Raw genomic sequence first — 21,222 nt, forward strand, 5'->3', positions numbered from 1 at the left:
TGAATATACACAAGAACTAAGTTGGGAAAATGAGATTGAGCTGAACAAATAAGTCAACAATGAGAAAAACTGCTGTGTCACTATTATGACTCCACTGGGTATGTACAAGAGCAGTAAGCCACCTAAGTCATCTTAGGTACCTACCAGGCTTTCTGGTACCAAACATCTTAATTAGGCAGGGAGAGAGAGAGAGAGAGAGAGAGAGAGAGAGAGAGAGAGAGAGAGAGAGGGAGGGAGGGAGGGAGGGAGGGAGGGAGAGAGAGAGAGAGAGAGAGAGAGAGAGGGAGGGAGGGAGAGGGAGAGGGAGAGGGAGAGGGAGAGGGAGAGGGAGAGGGAGAGGGAGAGGGAGAGGGAGAGGGAGAGGGAGAGGGAGAGGGAGAGGGAGAGGGAGAGGGAGAGGGAGAGGGAGAGGGAGAGGGAGAGGGAGAGGGAGAGGGAGAGGGAGAGGGAGAGGGAGAGGGAGAGGGAGAGGGAGAGGGAGAGGGAGAGGGAGAGGGAGAGGGAGAGGGAGAGGGAGAGGGAGAGGGAGAGGGAGAGGGAGAGGGAGAGGGAGAGGGAGAGGGAGAGGGAGAGGGAGAGGGAGAGGGAGAGGGAGAGGGAGAGAGGGAGAGGGAGAGGGAGAGGGAGAGGGAGAGGGAGAGGGAGAGGGAGAGGGAGAGGGAGAGGGAGAGGGAGAGAGAGAGAGAGAGAGAGAGAGAGAGAGAGATCTTTTTTTACCAAATAACATGGAGACTGAAGGGGGAGGACATCCAGTAATAACCTCTGGACCTTCACATATGTAATGCAAACACAGACATGAACACATACACACAAAACCACACAGATAAAATGAGCATAAAGCTGATCAAAGGAAAAGATGAGTTTGCCCAATCTGGAGGTACAGAAATAGGAAAAGGCCATTGTATGAAGGGAATTGCAACTTCTTAGTCCCAGTGGCAGAGTTACATGAGAGTTTAGATGATGTCACATGTAACATCATACAGTACTTAGGTGGTAGAGGCAAATGGTTCAAAGTTTGAGATTAGTTCCGGCTATGTTGAAAATACAAAGCCAGCTTGGGCAGAATGGCAAAACCAAATCTCTAAAAAGCCAAGTGATATGGCGGGGGTGGGGGTGGGGAATTGAAAGGCATTGTGAAGGCAAATCATGAATGATCTTCATCCTGAAGGAGTAACAAAATGAAGTTTGCCTCCTGGAAAGACTAATCTGGTATCACAAAAAGGTGTGGACACTCTGCTGTAAATATGGGGTGTTGTCAATAAATAGGGCCAGCTGTGGGCACTGAAAAGAGCTACTAAAAATGCTAAAATGCTGTGAGTCTTTTTTTTTTTCCTGTGCTCTCACTGGACCAGTGAGCAGGGATGGCCTCAGAATGCAGAATGAGGCCAACAAGTTTGTGGACCTGTAGTTGCTTCGGCAATGCTCTGGGAGCAACCACATCATTGCTGCCAAAGACCACGCATCCATCCACATGAATGTGGCCAAAGTTGACGGGGGCACAGGCCGGTTTAATGGCCAGTTTTAATCCTACAGCATCTGTGGATTTGCAGGATGGATGAGTCAGATGATTCTGTTCTCCTATTGGCTAAGGCTGATGGAGTTGTCTGGAAGAACTTTTGAGCAGAAGAAATCGTGAATAATTTGTTACAAATAAAAGTGATAAGTACCTGTGACAGCTTTAAAAAAAATGCTGTGAAAACTAGACCAAAGTTGGTGCCCAGTTAGCAGGAAAAGGCAAGATGCTAATTCTAGAAGTCTAGCTGACTCACAGGCTCCTAGGAAGGAAAACCAAATAAATACATGAACTCACCTGATGACATGAATACCAACAGATTTTGTAAAGATCCTTTTAAATATAAAATACTATGTAGTAAGAAGAGCAGATTTCACATACCACATTGATATAAATGGTACTAGTTTCCAAGCTGTTTTTGTTTTTTTTTTTAACAGCATTTACAATTTGAGCCAAATTCTTTTTTCCATCATTCAACCTTCAGCATGTTTTAGTGTATCCTGGATAGAACTTCATTTCTTTCCAATCTTTCCTCTTTTTCTTAGTATATCCCATCCTGTTATGGACGATTGGAGTTATAAGTCAGTTTTTTTGACTGAACTTCATCCCATAGGTATTGTCTTTTGAAGTTAAACACATTGTCACAAACCTAGAAATTTTATCAGAACAGGTATGAAGTGTCATACTTGCTTATGTGAGTCATGAACTTGGAGGCAAGCTGCTACTGGTTCAGGTTCTCATCAAATTGTTGTCACATGTTGGCCAGGGCTGTACTCACATGGATGTTGGCAGGCCTCTATTCTGTGCCACAAGAAACTTCTCTCCTTCATTCTTCTCTTTGGCCCTCTCTCCCTCAGTTTCTTCTTCTTTCTCTCTGTATGAGTGTGTGTATGCATATATGTGAGGTATGTGTGTGCTCAGACAGGTGTGTGTGCACATGTGTTCAAGTGCATGTGCATGTGCATGTGGAGGCCAGAGGTTAATCCTGAGTAGCCTCTTCATTTGCCCTCTACCTTACTTTCTTGGCTGACATTTCTCATTTCTCTCTAACACTACTTAATTTAATAAGACTGGTCAGAAAGCCCCAGGATCCACCTGTCTGCCTCCCCAATATGGGCATGAGAAGTGTGACTTGCCATAACATCGTTTTCTTTGTTATTTAGATTTGTGTTTGTTTCTTTTAATGCAAACTCTGAGGATTGACCTCAGGTCTTTATGCATACGAGGCAAGTACTTTATCAACTGAGATGTATCACCAGCCCTGGGTAACTTTTTAAAACACTGGCAATTTGTCTTTTTTGGGAGGATGGGAAGAGTCTAATAATTCTTTGCAAACTGAGTTGCCAAAGAATGGTCCTGTGCCCTAGACAGCACAAAAGGGTCACCCAAAAATACAGTTCCAAGTACCACAACAGTGTAGACTCTCCAGTTCCATGAAGCTCTGCTTTGACTTTGCAAGAAACTCCTCAGTTCAAATAAATCTGCTTAAACCCACAGTTAGGCTTAAGGGTGGCTTAGCAGTTAAGAGCACACACTAGGCAGCTCACACTCATCTGTACCTTCAACTCTAAGGAATCCTACACCCTCTCCTAGTCTCCAAAGGCACTTCAAAGCCCTCAACATACACACAATTAAAACAAAGTCTTTAAAAAGTATGTTAGTAAGTCTCTAGGAATAGATCTTTCCTGTCATTTCCATGTGTGAGTTGAGATAGTAGGTTGTAAAGCAAAGAAACAATAATCCATTGGATATTGAACTTTGTGGTTTAGTTTCTATTGCAGTGATAAAACATCATGACCAAAAGTAACATGGGGCGGGGGGAAGGGTTTATTTCAGCTTACAACTCTAACATTCAACTTTACTACTGATAGAAGTCAGGGTAGGAATTTAAGGCAGGAACCCAGAGGCAGGAACTGTGGTAGAAGCCATAAAGAAATGCCGATTTTGCGCTTCCTCTTATGGGTTGATCAGCTTACACTACTCAGGACCAGATGCCCAAGAGTGACACCATTCTTGCCTACACCAACAATTAACCACGAATACGTTCTACAGATACATTGTCTCAGCTGAAGTTCCTGTTCCCAGTGAGTTGACAACAAAACCTAAAGAACAATTGATTGCTTGTTAAACTGTTAAACCATAACCATTCCTTCCCTGCTATCCCCAAATTTTCATATTAACTTATATGCTATATTAATATGATAATATAAATCACTCTAACCATAAAATTCCCAGTCTTTAAATTTTTAAACATTTAAAATTTTGAGTTCTTTAAAACATCTGGTCTCTTTCAAACTCTCCTAATTATGGGCTCCTGTAAAATAAATTAAGCATTCTTACTCTAAGAGGGAAAAAACAAGGTCACACTCCAAAGAGAGCAAAACCAGAGTCCCACAGTGTTAGACTTCTGATATTCACCATCTTCCAGGCCCCAAAGGGCTTGCCACTGCACACATTGTACCTCTCACAGACTCAGGAAGAGTACACAGAGTTTACCCCAGGTTCAGGCAAGCTCTGCTGCAGAGCTACTACTGCTCTTGGTCATTCTCCATGTGACTGGGATCTCCAAAATGATTTCAACTGCAGCTGGGTTGTGCCAGCACCAATAGCTGTTCCTGGACTCTGTTTGGGTACTCTGTCCCTGCCATGTGGTGCCAACCTTCAATTCTCTACATGACCTCTTACATCCTGAGGCTTCTGCTGTAACTGAGGCTGCATTTTCACTAATAGCATTTCCTGGATTTTCTTTAGGGACTCCAGTCCTGTCACATAGTGCTTAGCCTTACCTGCGCTCCATAATCCCTTCATAACATGAAAGTAAGGACTCCTTGGGAGACGTTGACAATCTGCCAGTTCAGCACACAGCTTTGCCCCTGTAGCTTATGTTGTGTTCACCTTGAGGAAATGTTTCCCATTGATGCTTGTCTCATCTTTGTCAGAGCTGGTTTCTCAGCTCCAGCTGGACCAGCCCCCCTGTCCCCCAAAAGAAGGTTTCACTTTAGTGTTTCTGGCTACTTATTAATCATAGCTGATAATTCAACCCCAGTAAAAACACAGCACAGATTAATAACTCCAAATATCCAAGAGCCTTAATAGAGTGTTAACCCTCAAATTTCTCTCTGAAGCTTCGCAGGCCAGGCCTCCATCATGAGTGTTGTTCTCATCTATTTTCTAAGTCCCTACAGCAGCTCCGTAAGTTGGGAACACTGAATGGTTTCTCTGGCCCAAAGTTCCAAAGTTACTTCATAATCCTACCCAAACCAATAGAGGTCACATGTGTCACAAAAGTATTCTATGGACCAAGAACCAATTTCTGTCTTAGTAGAGATATCTAGGGCTAAAATAAAATACCATGACCAAAAGTAACTTGACAACGAGAAGATTTATTAGAGCTTACAACTCTCAGGTCACAGTTTACCACTAAGAGAAACCAGGACAGGAGCTAAAGCAGGAACTTGCATGGAGGAAGCTGGCTTCCTGACTTGCTACTATAGCTTGTTCAAAACTCTAGGCCACACACGTATTATAGCTATTTATGGTTACAAAGGCATAAGCTCACTATTTTGAAAGAACCACTATTGACATTACAGGAAATGCAATTTAATCTTAAAAATATACATGAAACACTATGAATGTGGAAACATTGTACACACATGCACACACACCCCCTTATATAGCACACATGTATCTACACACAATGTGAGGTTGCTATAGCACACATGTATCTACACACAATGTCAGGTTGCTAAGTTTGAGGTAACAAAGTACCTCAACTTTTGCCTGATGCAATGGAGAATTGTTTTAGGACAGTTCAGGAAATTGGAAGTCCAAGGTTGAGGTATCTAGTCCTGGTGTCAAGTTTAAGTAGTATCGGTTTCCTTTGGAGCCGCCTTCTTGGTTGGTATGTGACTGTCATCTCTTTCCTTACACTGTCCTTTCCAGAACTACAGAATTTCTATTATAGCTTCATTTTCCAATTTACATGAACATCATTTTGACTAAAGCAAGGCCCATCCCAATGCCCTCATTCACACTCAGTTATGTCTTGGCCTCTGCTATCAAATACAGCTGTACTGTGTGTATTCTAACTGGAGTTAAGAATATGTAGCAGAATTTGGCCTAGTAGGCCATCAATGGGAGGAGATGACCTTGGTCTTTCGAAGATTATATGCCCCAGTACAGGGGAATGCCAGGGTCAGGAAGTGGGAGTGGGTGGGTTGGGGAGGGAGGGGATAGAGAATAGCATTTGAAATGTAAACGAAGATAATATCTAATAAAAAAATTTAAAAAGAAGTCATATAAGTCATATAAGTCAGGACATAATGCTCCTCTGTAATATGTGTGCAATATTATACACTAAAATATTTATAATACATATACATGAGCTATTTCATTTTCATATAAATAGGGAACTTGCTGGTCTCTATTTGGTAACCCACATGTCATTCTGTATCTATTAACTGTGGAATTGGTCATTGCAAGAACACAGAGTAAAAGTTGTTTACCAAACTATTTGTGAACACTTAGATTTCTCATTGTTATTTGCTTTCTGTCTTTACTCATTAAAACTCTATCAAAACATAGTAAATGCTACTATACATGTTTGCACATGTAAGATGTTGGGGGATTTTTCCAAAAGAGAAGTTCCTACAAAAAGAATATCTGGACTAAGGACATGCTTTGAAACTTTAACCTGCTTTTCACAAAGCTTTGATCAATTTGCATAGGGAATTTGTCTGTCATCTGATCCTCCTTATGTCAGTAATATCCATTTTAGCCTCTGAAAATAAGAGATGGAAAATAAATTTTTTTAAAATCTTGTTCAATTCTCATGATGATTTTTCTGTTTTTTTGTTTGTTTGTTTGTTTGTTTGTTTGTTTTTTCTCAGCATGCAGAAGATATTGTCTTGACTGACTCCTCATTTGTTAGTCATGAACACTGGAACTTGATTCCTGAAAGTTTGAGGTTTGCTTTCCAGTACTGTTCACATTAGTCATCTGCCATTCTAAAATTCTTGCTTTCTTCTCTTCTGTAATTACTGGAGGGTTTTGGTTGCTGTGACTCTTGACAAATTTCTCCTGTGTGAGGTAAAGTGTGGTTGTGTGTATGTGAATATTTGCCCATGTGTATGCAGATAGGTGCATCTGAGTGTAGAGGTCACATTTGGGGTTTTTTGTTTGTTTTGTTATGTTTTGTTTTGTTTTGAGATCAGGTGTCTCAGTGGCCTAGAACCCTAGTAGATTAGCCTGGCTAACTAAGAACAACAAAGAAGTAGGTGCTGGTTTTCACTTCCTTCTTTTTGTAGGATACTAGGATTGTAGACTTGTACTGCCACATCTGGCGTTACATAAGTCTGGGGATCTGAGTTGTCTAGCAAGTGGTTTACCCAATGAGACATCTCCATTGATACTTTCTTGTACCTTTCTACAATCTTTACTTAGATCATTCTGAGTGTTTCAAAATAACCCATGTGCTCAGTTCCATGTATCCTTCATAGGTAAGTTGTCATTTCACCGTAATTTATATACTGGAGAAGTTAATGATGTTTACCCAAAACTGTATAGCTACTATATCAGATCAATGCATAATGAACACATTTCATGCTTATATCAGTTAAGTAAAAAGGGAAGAGAAAACCTATTCACAGAAGTTTATGGCCGTTCAAAGTAAACAGTCCATATGTGTTTAAGTAAGATAGAGTCCTGGGAAGGTTGCTTGCAGAACTTCTGATTCAGTTTCTATTCACTGACTATCCTATTCTTAAATGTAGTCGAACATATATTTAATAGTGTGAATGTGAAAACAAGATCTATGCTTCTCCTGTTATGATTTCTATTACTCTTTTCCCCCCTGGAGCTTACCCTTGAGACTAAGTTCAGAGCCCCAACTCTCAGCAGGACATCTGACACAGGAGATGCCTATAATGTTGTATGTACACACAGGCTTCTACATACACTAAGTTTCTGAAACACCCACCCTGATCTTTGCCACTTCCCTTGGGTTGTTTAATCATGCTTTTTATTTTTTTTATTTTTTTTTATGTCCTATTACTCTTTCATAAGTTAAGCCTGCTTTATTTTTTATGGTGACAATTACAACTTGAGTCTCAATATTTCTACCAAGCATTGTAGGAAGAAACTATAATTCTGCCTCATTTAGAATGGCCCAACTCTTTGAAATTATTATACAAAATTATAATTGTCTAAGAACTAAACCCAAAGATACTCTCTGTTTGCCTACCACCCCTCAAGTAAGCTGTGGTGAAAGAAACAGCCAGGTATACTTTTATCAATGACACTCAGTAAAATTTAAGACTATTTCTATTATTCTCCACTAAAGCTTTTGTGCTATTATAGCATAGCATTGTATAGTATATATAAGTTTTTAGAAGGAAGTAAAGATTTCAGTTATTCTTGTATGAAGTTGAAGATGGCCATAATATTAGTTTTTCTGTGCAAAAACACATTGAGGGGTAAATGAATCAGAATCAAAACACTGCCAAACTTCCCTTATTCCTAGTCCCTCAAACAGCTGCAACTGTGGGAACAGAAACTCTGAACCACTGATAACAGAAGTCAACCAGAGTGAACAGTTGATTTTTTTCAACAACCAGTAGCATGTATCATAAAATACAATGTGTAACTAAGATGGAAAACATGTAATGGTAAATTATGTCTAACTTTCAATGACTTCAGAAAAAAATTACTTTTAAAACCTCACAATTGAGCAGATTTGGTTAACACCATCTCTCATCTGAAACATGAAACCACAAGAGTAATCTCAGAAGTTAGCAACTCAATGCAGCAGAAATCTAAGATACCATGTGAAACTGAACCATGCCCTGCAGCACATGCTTAGGTCACCTGGCTATTCAAAGTGTAAATGTAGTGATGTTTTCTGCCAAGGGCCATGCAATGACTATTTTAGGCTTTGCCATCTGGGAATCTGTAGCAACTCCTCTACCATGGGTGCAGTAGAACAGCTAAAGAAAATGGGCTATGTACAGTATAGCTTTATTTATAAAACTAAGCAGTGAGCCAGATTAGCCAATAAAGTCAGTCCACTGAAACTGATTCTTTCGGGTTAAGGAAGGGCTCTTTTCTCCATTTTCTATGTCTACTGCTTGAAATATGGAAAATTCAAAGGAGGAAGTAGGACATTCAATGGTAATGAGAGAGCAAGGCATTAGTGTTACTTGTATTTAATTTATTGAAAAATTTTAAAGAATTGGAGATCTTGTGATTTCAAGCCATAAGATTTGGATACATCTATTGAAAAAGAACTAAGACTGTATGATGACTAAGATGAAAATAAACTTTTCTTAAGACATTACTTCTCACTAAAATATGTATCTTTGCATAAAGGATATTGTCCTTTGTTTATAGAATCTGCCAATAAGGTTATCAAGTAATTACCACTGAAGTCCATGCTGCACTCTGGGGTCTGGAATAATCCCATAACAGTGAAGAAGATGGATAAGGAGATGGCTCAGACAGGAAACATATGTTCAAGCCCAGAGACCACATACAAAGTTGAACATGGCAATGCATAGTTGTATGTCTGACATCTTAATTGTAACTAATTAGGACCTAGTTAAATACAGAGACATCAGTAAGTCCTCTGATTATATTTTTGTCCCTTGGTGGTTATAATTCCTCCTTGTATTGTCTCGGGACAAGGGACATCATGTCACGATGTTAAAATGTAGTTTTAACTGGGTTTTGTTGTTGTTGTATTTTGAGATATGATCTCACATAGTCCAGGCTAACCTCAAACATAGCTGAGGATGAGAAACTTCTGACATTTCTGCATTCCACCTCCAGAGTGCTGACATTGTAGGTATGCCCCATCAAATCCATTTCTGTATAGTTATGAGTATATGTCTCTTGTGTAGATTTTGATCCTGTGCTGTGGCTGTGTCCAAAGATCCTGGGACTGCTCTAAAGTAGGACAAGGACATCCACTGACCAAAGCTGAAACCAAGGATGGTCAGACTGTTTATCTGTTTGATTTATAATTAGGTCATTTTGCTCAAATATGTTGTAAAGGTATATAATTATTAATTGATATAAGAGCAGGGAAAGAATTCACTTTAATATAAAAAGGAGTACAAAGCAGTAGTAATTACATCTTGAAGAACATGTTTCTGGAGCTAGAGAAATAGCTCAGTGGAATAGAGCACTTGATGTTTCTGCAGAAGACGCTGGGTTCAGTTCCCAGCATCTGCACAGTAGGTCACAACCATTCAATTATTCTTTGACTAAACCACAGCCACTGGAGGCCTGCTTCAGAGTATCACTCCCCAGTCACTCTGGTCCCATGTAACACACATGGCCCCTGTAACATTTGCCTTTCTATTTTGACAGTACATAAATATGATGACATAGCAGGTGAGTAAGACTCTGGACACAAGGCAGAAACAGACCTGGCTCCCTGTACATCCATCATCTGCTTCATACTCAACTGAACTGCAATTCTATCCTCCTCATGCTTCCAAAAAGCAGCCAATTTCATTTGCATGTATTCTTCCCTGGAGATGACACAGGAAGAACATGTTTGTCTGACAGCAGGATTACTGTTTTGACTTGCTAGGCTTCCCACTGCTGCTGTCAGGAAATAAAGCTGCTTTGTGAGTTTGGGGATAACGTGCCAGGTGTTGTCTTAGCAAAGGAAATAATTAAAGTATATGCTTGTCATTTAGAGAAGAAAAGCAGATAGACAGGAAGAAAGAGGAGGAGTAAAGAATGGAAAAATAAAAGAGAAAGGGTGACAGTGATCAAGGGAGATCAAGTGGAGAGAGAAGTTTGAGCATCATTGCTCCCAGAATAATCTCATATTCCTTAGGTCCACATAGAAATGTAAATTTTTTCTCAAGAAGGTAGGTAGTTTGATTAGTTCACAGTGGCACACAGCCACTACGGCATTCCACCTAGAATATTCTACCACAGGCTGAGAGCTTTGTGATTATCCTAGGTTGGAGCCACTGGGCTTCCCTTTTACAGATAAGAAGAGTGTGTGGCACAAGAGATCATGGACAAATTGGGGTTGGCTGCAGTTCAGAGGAAAAAGCGAGGACTCAGAACTGACATTTTCGGTTAGCAGATGGGTGAGTGTTTCTCCAAAAGACATCTCTGGGAGATAGAGATTTGGTTCCATTGATAGAATCCCTGTCAAATATGCATGAAATTTCAAGTTTAGCCCCAGTCAGTGCATAAAGCCAGCATAGTAGCTCACACCTGTGACCCGAACCCTCAGGAGGAGAAACAAGGGGATCATAAGTTCAAGGCCAGTCTTAAGACTTAAAGGGATCTTGACACTAGTCTGGGGCAGAAACTGGAAAAAAATAAGTAGGGGCATTCCTGTGTGCAGAATCAATACTGGTATTTCATGCAGGAGACAATCCCTGGTTTAAAAATCACTGTGTCAACTGATCATTTGACTCTGGTTCTTAATTTGTGTTTCTTGGGAAATCCAATAAGAGTTAGAAAGAGAAACGCTATTGAAGTTGTCTTTGTCATTTGTGGATTTACCCTGTCAGCAAGATTACCTCCTGTCAAAATAACTAGTTAAGAGAATTTCGAATGTCAGCTTTCACAGAGGAGAGAACATCCACAAAACACAAAACTGCATTTCCTACTTTCAAACACCATAATTCTCATTTCTAATAGTGATCTTGAAAATAATTATGAATAATATTAAACTTTATATTGAGTTTAATATATTATTGTTCCTTTCCTATTACCTGTGGTGCTAGAAAGTAAATCCAGGGCCTAACACATGCTAAGCAAGTATCCTACTACTGAGCTACCTTTACAGCTGCAACACTTTATATTTTTATGTGAAATAAGCCTAACCTAACTCATTCAAATGACTGCCAAGCAGGTATTAGCACAAAGGACCAGGTGGTTGATATTTAAACAAAGGACCAGGTGTTGATACTTAGGTTGTTGATCACACATTCTTTTCTACACCACATAGACCACTGCTGTGCAAAATCTGCCATATATGTTAATGAATGAGCATTGCTGCATTCCAATAAAAATTTATTTACAAGTGATGGAGTAAATGCTAAACAGACCTGGACTCATCAAAGAAAGTGTGGCAAGATCATATAACTTTGTTCAATTCTCATCTAGGAAAAAAGAATCTATAGGTAAATTATATTTCAGTTTCATAGCCTCTCAAAATTATTTCTGCTAATTACTCTTGCATTCCACTGAAACGCTATATGAATTCTTTAAATTCCATCAATAATCATTCAGAAAATAGGTATCTCTGCAAAGACACATGGGTTTTGCTATCCTTACCCTCAGTTTTGAAGTGATAGGAATTTTTGGAGATGGGGCCTGGTGGAGGAAAGATGGATTAAGGTGGTATGCCTTTGAAGGAGATCTAGAGACCTCAGGTACTTTACCTTCTTGCTTCTTAATTATCATATGTGGATACTTTTATTCCACAATATATTCCCCAACAAGATGCCCTGTGTGGGTGATTGGCTCAAAATGAGAAAGCCAAAGCAACCATAGCTAAGCCTCAGCCAACATAAACTCTTCATCTTTCTGACTTGAATATATCAGATAATTTTGAAATAGGAATGGAAAGTCATTGACACATCATCTAATTGCATAGTAATCCTCAGAAATTATAAAGTCTTTTTCTCTCTCACTTTCTCTCTCACTCCATGTGTCACAGCCAGCTTCTAGAAAACTAAAGAATGCTGTGCTATTTATTCCTATTTTCCTACCTTACTTCTTCTTTTTTTAAAAAAAATTAGGTATTTATTTCATTTACATTTCCAATGCTATCCCAAAAGTCCCCCACCCGCTCCCCCTCCCTCCCCCATCCCACTTCTTGGCCCTGGCATTCCCCAATACTGAGGCAGATAATGTTTGCACGACCAATGGGCCTCTCTTTCCACTGATGGCCCACTAGGCCATCTTCTGCTACATATGCAGCTAGAGACACGAGCTGGGGGGGGGGGGGGCGGGGAGGGGGCGGATACTGGGTAATTCATATTGTTGTTCCACCTATAGGGTTGCAGATCCCTTTAGCTCCTTGGTTACTTTCTCTAGCTCCTCCATTGGGGGCCCTGTGATCCATCCAATAGCTGACTGTGAGCATCCACTTCTGTGTTTGCTAGGCCCCGGCATAGTCTCACAAGAGACAGCTATATCTGAGTTCTTTCAGCAAAATCTTGTTAGTGTATGCAATGGTGTCAGCATTTGGAAGCTGATTATGGGATGGATCCCCAGATATGGCAATCTCTAGACGGTCCATCCTTTCGTCTCAGCTCCAAACGTTGTCTCTGTAACTCCTTCCATGGGTGTTTTGTTCCCAATTCTAAGAAGGGCAAAGTGCCCACACTTTGGTCTTCATTCTTCTTGAGTTTCATGTGTTTAGTAAATTGTATCTTATATCTTGGGTATTCTAAGTTTCTGGGCTGAAAAAAAATATATCCAATTGTTAAAATCAAATCAAAGTAAGCAATTAACATAATACATTTTACCAAATCACATACATAGGAAGAGGGGAGAGAACTAATTACCTGGATCACCTATCCCTACTTATGGTTAAGTCATGATACTATCCTCCTTGAAATACAGTTTGGTAATCTTTCATTGATGGGTGGTTTCAGAAATTGAACCAGCCTATCTCTGTTTTATGTCTCAGGTATGCCCATACATCTGAGACATTTTAGTTATGTTTAGTTTAAAAAATAAAAACCTAATCACAATAAAAATTCTTTTTAGCATTATTGACTAGAGAACTTTGGTGAATTGGCTAGAAGCATCGCTAGAATAACAATCTATGAATAAGATTACTATAAGTGCATAAATGTTCCCAGTAAACAGGGACCAACTGGCACTAATTGTAGTACATGCTGGCCTTAACACGTAGATAGAAAGTCACTTTCCTGTGGGCAACTCAAAAAGTGAAAGTGTTCCTACTTCTCAAAATATATTCCAACACTCTTAAAGAATCTGTTAGAGGATTTGTTAATAATCGAAATCTGCTGAATACCATGACCAGTATTCTTAGAACATTAAAAAATAAAATGTGTTTGTAGAAGTCAGAGGACAGCCTCAGGTGCGACCCACCTTATTTTTTGAGATAGTCTCTCTTATGGTTTTAGATCTCTTCAAAAGAGCTGAAAAAAAGGAGTCTTGGTCAATCCTCATCTCTACAGATGAAGATCCAGAGACCTGGAGAACATGAATAGCCTCCAAGCCAATTTTACCTTGGTTCTGGAGATCAAACTTAGAGGCTCATGCTTTTAGTGTAAGCACATTACTCACTGATCCATTTCCCACCATTCCTAGATATTTTAATTACAAATACTTTTAACCAGCAAAGCATAGACAATTTCAGAATGATGGGAGTTAGGCCCAAACATCATCTGTGATCTTTCCTTGGTGCTTATCATTCTCTTTCATGCACTGGGACCCCTCTAGGGTCTTCACAAAGAGCTTGGTTTTAAGACCATATTTGCTCTTCCTAGCCCACCCCTTGAACAAAGAGAGTCCATTTTTTGTCCAAGCAGAGAAAACCCAGTAGTTGTGAATACTTTAGATAGAGCTATAATGATAATCTATGATGAATGAAACAAAAGTCTACTAGTCTGGGGTTTTCAGGGGAATTCATTAATGAGGACTCTGTAGATTGGATGGAGACATAGAGAAGATTCAGAGAAAACATGGTCCAGGTCTGGCTCCATCTCCTGCCATGGAGCCTTACAAACTATCCCTCTTTTTTTCCCTTTCACTTATTTTTTTAATGTATGTGGGTGTGAATGAGTGTTCCTGTGTGTGTGAACATACACATGAAAGCCAAAGGAGATGCTTGGATGTGGGTCACCTGGAGCTGACTACATTGGGTTTCGAATCAGAATCTCTCCCAGGCTTGTAATTTTCCTATTTGGCTATGCCAACAGGCAGGCAGCCAGTCTCCTCTTTCTCAGCTCTGAGGTTACAAGTGCTCACCACTTTTGATTGTTTTTCTGGGTGCTGTTGATGGAACATGAGTCCTCATACTTACACAGCACACACTTTAACATCATTACCTTCATTTCAGCTTATCCAGCTATACTCAGTGTGTCCAACTCCCTGCTCTGTCTTCTGCCCTGCCCAGGGTCTTCTGCTCTGTTAGCAAATTGCTCTTTGAAGCGATCCTTTCCCATGGGCTGATCACTTGGCTTAGTTCAGTCACTTGCCCTTGGGAAAGCTTTTAGTAGAAGGAATTGGGGCAACAATTTAAAGAATTTAAAAATTGTGATCATTTAAAAGAAATAAAATATGCTGGCAACAATAATGTGCATGGCTCCTTCTGCTACTTCTTCCTTTTGCCTTCTTTGTTAGAAGAAAAAATTACTCTATGTGACTAATTATTTTTCTAGTTCCTGAGCAGTTTGTGTCAAGAAGGCCTATTTCCAGGAAGAGGGCCCTTTATGGAAATCAATGTCTATTATTTATGCAATAACTACACAGAGGGTTCACGGGCAACACTTGATGAGACAGTAAAGAGAATACCAAATTTTATTATGTAAGCTTTACAAAATCTATGTGTATGTCTTATTTTAAGTAATTGTATCAATTCTACGGTTGCTTATGGGCACCACTTAGAATTTTCAGAGAGGTCTGTATAAAAATAATAATTGCCATGAAAAATTTCAGGTTAGAATTACATCAAAGCAAATTACCATAGTAGCTGTAATGAGAAGAAACTTGTTGATTACTTAATTTCAAAGCTATTATCTAGAGTTGAGGAGATAGCTAAGTTGATAAAGTGCTTGCCAACAAGGACATGAGTTCAAACTAGAACCTTTATTTAAAAGCCTACTCTAGTGGTACATACTTGTAACCTCAGCACTTGGGAAACAGAGGCAGACAAATCCATGAGTTCACTGACCATATAGCCTAGCCTACATTGTAAGTTCCAGATAAGTAAGAGACTATGAAAAACAGACTATAAAATCACACTTAAAGTTGCCCTCTAACTTCTACCTGTACCTCCATGTGCAACTGCATACACATACACTAAATAAACACGAACACACACACAGACACAGACACACACACACACACATACACACACACACACTTACTTCTGTAATATGTGGTATGTGATTTTTAGGTGTTCCTGAAGAGCATAAATCTCTAGTCTTATCCTCTATGAACTGGATAAAGTGTGCTAAGACAAATGAGCTTCTCTACTGAAATAACATGATTTTGAATCCAATCCTTCTCCATCTTATGGGAATGACAGGCTGAAGGCTTGATTCTGCTTCTATAAATTAGAGAGAAGTTGCAGCAGGAGATGCATTCCCCAGATTGGCTATAGGTCACTAATGTGAGTTTATTTAAAAATATATATTAAGTAGTTGCTACCACTATCTAAACATAATTTCCTGGTGTGAGTTTACTGAATGTTTTATTTCCTTGCATATCTGACTCAATACTTCTCAAGACTCTTTCTGTATATGTCAGAATAATCTGAGTGTCTGAGTGTCTTTAAATATGTGCAAAAATTTCAAGATTTTTAAAAGGGTTAAACTAAAAATCATTAAAGACACAGTCACAAGTTAGACTGAAGAACTTACTATGACTAGTTGTCTGTTCAGTTCTTAAAACAACCTATTGGAACAACTTAGAAAAGGCCAGTAGATCAGGACTTCTATGAAACAGTAGTGAGCAAATATGGTGTCATCAAAATACCACATAGCTCCATAAGGCCCATGGACTGAGACTGGAAAGTCTCTTCAGTCTCTAACAGCAGGAAGCAGAAGCTATTCTCTTTACCTAAATGTGTCAGCTCCATAGAACCTGGTGAGATTGATAACATTGTGTTGATGGCATTTAGAGAAATCAAATCAATGCCTATTAATGTAATTTTACCAGGCCAAATTTAGAAATTCAAATAGCCTGTCATACTCCAATTTAATAACTAGAAGCACATTTCTTTCTCAGTAGTTGAAAATGAGAGTAAGTAGAAGCACAGAGGGTGAGCTGACTCATCCTAACAGTGGCAAGCCCTACAGAAGAAACCAAGGAAGGATGAAGGTTGGAAGAATGCTAGAATAACTATACCAAAGTCATGCTCAAGGATTACATGTAGTTTAAGAAAACATTCAAAGATGTAGTTGCAGTGCTGAATGTATCCAAACTGTTTCAACTTCCTGGATACTCACATTAGAAGCTAAGAGTCACACAACACCTATACTTTGCTAGGAACTGAACTTGACTCTGCTAAGAGTTGGTTATGGATGATGATGATAGTGGATACTGACCTTAAGAGAAAGCAAATGCTGAGAAGCAAGTTTGACAATAGAGATTGTTTTGCCCAATGAAATAGAGTACAGCTGGCCCTCTCTGCCACTCACAATTTCCAACACAAGACATTCATTGAAAGTCATATTTAAAAGCAAAAACCAAAGCAAATAGATTTGAACAATTTAGGACCACCCAAATATCATATTTTTCTGTCTGAATGAGGAAAGAATTTAATGGTTATGATTACTTGATTTCTTACCTGTCCTTTGGATTTATTTAGTTTGGTGTGTACATACACGGATGTGCATGTACTTGTACATGTGTGTATGTGTGTGGGTATGTATGTGTGTTGGCCATAATTGTGATCAAACTGGGGGTCTTATACATGATAAAAAAACATTCTACTACAACTTAGCCTCCCAGCCCCACATAAGTCAAAGAGTTGTTCTGTTGGCCTCAGTAAGTAAATAGTACAGGAAGAAATAAAAGAAATTCCTTTTCTTCATGTGTATGCTAGCGAGCTTTCCTTCTTCATAACAAATATGGTACAATTAAATTGTAAGAAAAAGAGGCTTAGTTTGGCCATAGTTTTAAATATAGGCACCTTGCTCTTAGTCTTGTGATGAGGAGTCAGATGGAGTTCAGAGGAGTTGGAATACTATGCAGAACATTGTCACAGCACAGAAAATAGGCTACAAGTCCAAGCAGCTCTTTACCTTATGCCAGGACCATCATAAAATTGGAGAATATGTTTTTATGTACAAAATAAATTAAAAAAAAATACTCTCTGTTTGGAAACATCTCTACTGTTCAAGCTTAAGAATTGGAGTTCAGGTTGCGGGAGCATCTATGGGAGACATCTTGGTTCCCGGACCCCGCACAAACTAGTCTGCTCAAGTGAGAGTGTGGACTACAGAAGCTAACAGTTTCTGGGACAGGCTGGAGCCACAGAGCTTCTGAGGCAGACCCCATTTCGGGTTCCAGACATCTGGGCACTTTCCCTGCCAGAGGAGAAGTGTCTGACTGGCCCGGGAGGGCGTTGCTGAGCATCTGTGGGAGCCATCTTGGTTCCCAGATCCCGCAGAGACTAGTCTGTGCAGGTGAGAGTGTGGACTACAGAAACTAACAGCTTCTGGGACAGGCGGGAGCCACAGAGCTTCTGAGGCAGACCCCGTTTCGGGCTCCAGATATCCAGGCACCTTCCCGGCCAGAGGAGAGATATCCTCCCCGCCTGGGAGGGCTTTTGCGGGAGCACCTGAGGGGGGTTCCTGGATCCCGCCAGGACTAGTCTGCACAGGTGAGAGTGTGGACTACAGAAGCTAACAGCTTCTGGGACAGGCCCTGTTTTGGGCCTTCATCTTCTGCCAGGAGGCAAACCCGAACACCAGATATCTGTGCACTTTCCCTGCAAGAGGAGAGCTTGCCTGCAGAGAGTGCTCTAACCACTGAAACTCAGGAGAGAGCTAGTCTCCCAGGTCTGCTGGTAGAGGTTAACAGAATCATGAGAGGAACAAGCTCTAACCAGAGAAAACTATAACAACTGACTCCAGAGATTACCAGATGGCAAAAGGCAGACTTAAGAATCTTACTAACAGAAACCAAGACCATTCATCAGAACCCAGCACTCCCACCTCAGCCAGTCCTGAGCACCCAAACATACCCAAAAAGCTAGACCCGGATTTAAAAGCATATCTCATGATGATGGTAGAGGACATCAAGAAGGCCTTTAATAACTCACTTAAAGAAATACAGGAACACTACTAAAGAGTTACAAGTCCTTAAAGAAAAACAGGAAAACACAACCAAACAGTTAGAAGTCCTTAAAGAAAAATAGGAAATCAGTTCCAAACAGGTGATGGAAATGAACAAGACCAGACTAGACCTAAAACGGGAAGAAGGCACAATAAAGAAACCCCAAAGTGAGGCAACGCTGAAGATAGAAACCCTAGGAAAGAAATCTGGAACCTTAGATTCAAGCATCAGCAACAGAATACAAGAGACGGAAGAGAGAATCTCCGGTGCAGAAGATTCCATACAGAACATCTGCACAACAATCAGAGAAAATGCAAAAGGCAAAAACATCCTAACTCAAAACACCCAGAAAATCCAGGACACAATGAGAAGACCAAACCTACGGATAATAAGAGTAGATGAGAATGAAGATTTTCAACTTAAAGGGCCAGCAAATATCTTCAACAAAATTAAAGAAGAAAACTTCCCAAACCTAAAGAAAGAGATGCCCATGAACATACAAGAAGCATACAGAACTCCAAATAGACTGGACCAAAAGAAATTCCTCCCTACACATAATAATCAGAACAACAAATACACTAAATAAAGATAGAATATTAAAAGCAGTAAGGGAAAAAGGTCAAGTAACATATAAAGGCAGACCTATCAGAATTACACCAGACTTTTCACCAGAGACTATGACAGCCAGAAGATCCTGGAGGATATTATACAGACACTAAGAGAACACAAATGCCAGCACAGGCTACTATACCCAGCCAAACTTTCAATTACCATAGATGGAGAAACCAAAGTATTCCACAACTAAACAAATTCACACATTATCTTTCCATGAATTCAGCCCTTCAAAGGATAATAACAGAAAAAAACAATACAAGAATGGAAACCACGTCCTAGGAAACGCAAGAAAGTAATCCTTCAACAAACCTTAAAAAAGACAGCCACAAGAAGAGAATGCCAACTCTAACAACAAAAATAATAGGAAGCAACAATTACTTTTCCTTAATATCTCTTAATATCAATGGACTCAATTCTCCAATAAAAAGACATAGACTAACAGACTGACTACACAAACAGGACCCAACATTTTGCTGCTTACAGGAAACCCATCTCAGGGAAAAAGACAGACTACCTTAGAATGAAAGGCTGGAAAATAATTTTCCAAGCAACTGGTCAGAAGAAACAAGTTGGAGTAGCCATTCTAATATCTAATAAAATCGACTTCCAACCCAAAATCATCAAAAAACACAAGGAGAGGCACTTCATACTCATCCAAGGTAAAATCTTTCAAGAGGAACTCTCAATTCTGAATATCTATGCTGCAAATACAAGGGCAGCCACATTCATTAAAGAAACTTTAGTAAAGCTTAAAGCAAACATTGCACCTAACACAATAATAGTGGGAGACTTCAACATACCAATTTCATCAAAGGACAGATCATGGAAACAGAAACTAAACAGGGACACAGTGAAACTAACAGAAGTTATTAAACAAATGGACTTAACAGATATCTACAGAACATTTTATTCTAAAACAAAAGGATATACCTTCTTCTCAGCACCTCATGGTACCTTCTCCAAAATTAACCATATAATTGGTCACAAAACAGGCCTCAACAGATACAAAAATATAGAAATTGTCCCATGCACCCTATCAGATCACCATGGACTAAGGCTGATCTTCAATAACAAAATAAATAATAGAAAGCCAACATTCACGTGGAAACTGAACAACACTCTTCTCAATGATACCTTGGTCAAGGAAGGAATAAAGAAAGAAATTAAAGACATTTTAGAGTTTAATGAAAATGAAGCCACAACATACCCAAACTTATGGGACACAATGAAAGTATTTCTAAGAGGAAAACTCATACCTCTGAGTGCCACCAAAAAGAAACTAGAGAGAGCACACACTATCAGCTTGACAGCACACCTAAAATCTCTAGAACAAAAGGAAGCAAATTCACCCAAGAGGAGTAGAAGGCAGGAAACAATCAAACTCAGGGGCGAAATCAACCAAGTGGAAACAAGAACTACTCAAAGAATCAACCAAATGAGGAGCTGGTTCTTTGAGAAAATCAACAAGATAGATAAAGCTTTAGCCAGAGTCACTAGAGGGCACAGGGACAGCATCCTAATTAACAAAATCAGAAATGAAAAGGGAGACATAACAACAGATGCTGAAGAAATCCAAAATACCACCAGATCCTTCTACAAATGGCTATACTCAACAAAACTGGAAAGCCTGGATGAAATGGACAAATTTCTAGACAGATATCAAGTACCAAAATTAAATCAAGATCAGGTTAATGATCTAAACAGTCCTATATCCACTAAAGAAATAGAAGCAGTCATTAATAGCCTCCCAACCAAAAAAAAAAAAAAAAAAAAAAAAAAAAGCCCAGGACCAGATGGGTTTAGTGCAGAGTTCTATCAGACCTTCAAAGAAGATCTAATCCCAGTTCTTCACAAACTATTCCACAAAATAGAAGCAGAAAGTACTCTACCCAACTCATTCTATGAAGCCACAATTACTCTGATACCTAGAACACAGAAAGATCCAACAAAGATAGAGAACTTCAGACCAATTTCACTTATGAATATCAATGCAAAAATACTCAATAAAATTCTTGCTAACCGAATCCAAGAACATATCAAAACAATCATCCATCCTAATCAAGTAGGTTTCATTC

General features: G+C 39.5%; 1 pseudogene; it reads left to right on the plus strand.

The window, feature by feature from the left end:
* The first annotated feature begins 1,372 nt into the window (after positions 1–1,372).
* On the plus strand, positions 1,373–1,620 carry LOC110284426 (small ribosomal subunit protein eS21 pseudogene; annotated as a pseudogene).
* Positions 1,621–21,222: the final 19,602 nt, after the last annotated feature.

Source organism: Mus caroli, unplaced genomic scaffold, assembly GCF_978045245.1.
Source record: "Mus caroli unplaced genomic scaffold, Mus_caroli_1 scaffold_19, whole genome shotgun sequence".
NCBI lineage: Eukaryota > Metazoa > Chordata > Mammalia > Rodentia > Muridae > Mus > Mus caroli.